Genomic DNA, 2630 nt, shown 5'->3' with positions numbered 1-2630 from the left:
AGACATGGGTTTCATCCCTCACCTGGGAAGGTCCCACGCGCTACAGAGCAACAAGGCGCGTGCGCCACAGCTACTGAGCCTGCGCTCTAGAGCCTGGGAGCAGCAGCCGCTGAGCCCGCTCGCCCTAGAGCTGCTGCTCCACAAGAGAAGCCACCGCGACGAGGAGTCCGCGCACCGGAACTAGGGAGTAGCCCCTGCTGGCCACCCCGTGGAGAGCCCGCACACAGCAACCAAGGCCCAGCACGGTCAAAAATAAATACAATTATTCAAAACCCATAAAGTGATTTGCTGAAAGTGATCAGATCAAGCCGTTTTCATCTTAGTTTATCTTTAATGAGGTTTTATTTTTTGATTTCAGTGGGCAGCCTAGGACTCATGGCAGAGAATGGCACTTTGGTAACAGAATTCGTTCTGCTGGGGTTCCAGCTGTCGGCCGAGCTGCAGACGGGTCTCTTCTTTGTGTTTCTGCTCCTTTATCTCATCACCCTGGGAGGCAACCTGGGGTTGATGGCGCTGATTCAGAGTGACCCTCGCCTCCAGACTCCCATGTACTTTTTCCTCGGCCACCTCTCCTTCCTGGACATTTGCTACTCCTCCGTTATTGTCCCTCAACTGCTGGAGACCTTGCGGACGGGTAAGAGGACCATCCCCTTTGACGCTGTGCCACCCAGTTCTTCTTCTTCACCCTTTGTGCTAGTGCCGAGTGCTTCCTGCTGGCCGTGATGGCCTATGACCGCTACGTGGCCGTGTGTAACCCTCTCCTCTACGCCTCGGCCACGACGCCCCAGACGCGCCTGGGGCTGGTGGCCGGGGTGTATGGTGGTGCCGCGGTCAATTCCGTGGTCCGCACCGGGTGCGCCTTTTCCATCTCCTTCTGCAAGTCGAACCACGTGGATTTCTTCTTCTGTGACCTCCCACCTCTGCTGAAGCTTGCCTGTAGTGAGACCAGGCCACGAGAACAGGTGATCTACCTTTTAGCTTTCTTGGTCATTGCAACCAGCGTTTCAGTGATTCTCAAGTCCTACCTGTTCATCATTCGGGCCATTCTGAAGATTCCTTCAGCTGGTGGCAAAGCCAAGACCTTCTCCACCTGTGCTTCTCACATAACCGCAGTGGTTCTTTTCTTCGGGTCGCTCATATTCATATACCTGAAAGGTAACATGGGGAAATCTCTCGGGGAGGACAAGGTTGTGTCAGTATTTTACACTGTGGTCATCCCGATGCTGAACCCACTGATCTACAGCCTGAGGAACAGGGAAGTGAAGGAGGCTCTGAAGAGAGCTCTCAGCAGGATGAAGGTTTCCCAAGCAGAGTAAGGCTTGAGCTCCATTGATTCAGAAGCTCCTGCAGATACTCTTTTGGGCTTTTAGCTTGTCTTTGTAATAGAGAAACCAGACCTGATCATTACAAAGACATACGGAGGCAAAAAAAAAAAAAAAAAGTAGATTTAGGTTCCAGTAATTGCTTTATTAACTCTGTGACCTTGAGCCAGAAATTCTCTGCCTCAGTTATCATACCAGTAAAAATTACCTAGCTATGATTAAAGCCAGTCTCAAGAGAAATTGAATGCTGAAGGACTTTATAAGTGATAAGATGCTATAAAATGTGAAATTTATTTTTCTGAACCATCCTGAATATTGCTGATTGTTTTCTCAGCTACACAGTTTCTTTTCTCCCACCACGCTAACATCTGGACCTTGAATACTTACAATACAGTAGCTTATTGCTTACGTAGTGAGGATAGTCATCTTCCTTGGTTGTGGGTAGTGGCGTAGAAATCAACCTTGTCCAAAAGAAACTTTCCTCAACATTCAATCATGTATAATTTAGATATTTGTCATGGAAGAGCCAAGGGGAAGAAAATAAGGGAAGAAAAATAGAGGAAAGAAAGGGGAAAAAAAGATGTGAACTGGAAAATGTTCAAGTTAGTTTATTTCCTGAGGTAATGTAGAGGACCAAGACACTGTAGAATCAAAGAAAGGTGTGATGACTCGCATTAATTATTGAAAACAGTTCGATCTTGGTGTAAAGCTGAACTGAGCCTGATGGATAACTTTTGAAATATTTCTTGATCACCAAAGGTCAGGATCCCTGTTTTATTTCTGAAGCATTGTTCATGGACCATCTGGCTCAGTTCACTCAAGCTATTTTCTTTTCTCCAGTAATGAAAGCCAGCACTTCCATCTTCTATAGGACATTTACTTTATCATCTGCAGACAGATGACTATGAATCTGACCTCCACCTTTTAACGACCTTCACGTCCACTAGAAATATTACTTGGGAAATGTCTCCATGGAGATTCTACAATTTGATTCATCAATTCAGCAAATATTTATAGATTATCAACTACATATCAGAAATAACACTAAGTTCAGGAATATAATAGTAAATAAGATAGATATGGTTTTTCCTTCATGGAAATTAGAACGCGGGGTATAGATATTGAACCACGACACAGTTGAAAAAGTTGGCTTAAAACTCAACATTCAGAAAACTAAGATCATGACATCTGGTGCCATCACCCCATGGCAAATAGATGGGGAAACAATTGAAACAGTGAGAGACTTTACTTTTTTGGCCTCCAAAATCACTGTGGATGGTGACTACAGCTATGAAATTAGACACTTGC

At 45.4% G+C, this 2630-nt stretch overlaps 1 pseudogene; it reads left to right on the top strand.

The window, feature by feature from the left end:
• Positions 1–286: 286 nt before the first annotated feature.
• On the top strand, positions 287–1363 carry LOC102414784 (annotated as a pseudogene).
• Positions 1364–2630: the final 1267 nt, after the last annotated feature.

This window comes from Bubalus bubalis, chromosome 16 (assembly GCF_019923935.1).
Source record: "Bubalus bubalis isolate 160015118507 breed Murrah chromosome 16, NDDB_SH_1, whole genome shotgun sequence".
Taxonomy (NCBI): Eukaryota; Metazoa; Chordata; class Mammalia; order Artiodactyla; family Bovidae; genus Bubalus; species Bubalus bubalis.
The sequence above is the reverse complement of the archived record's forward strand: the minus strand, read 5'-3'. Positions and strand labels throughout refer to the sequence as shown.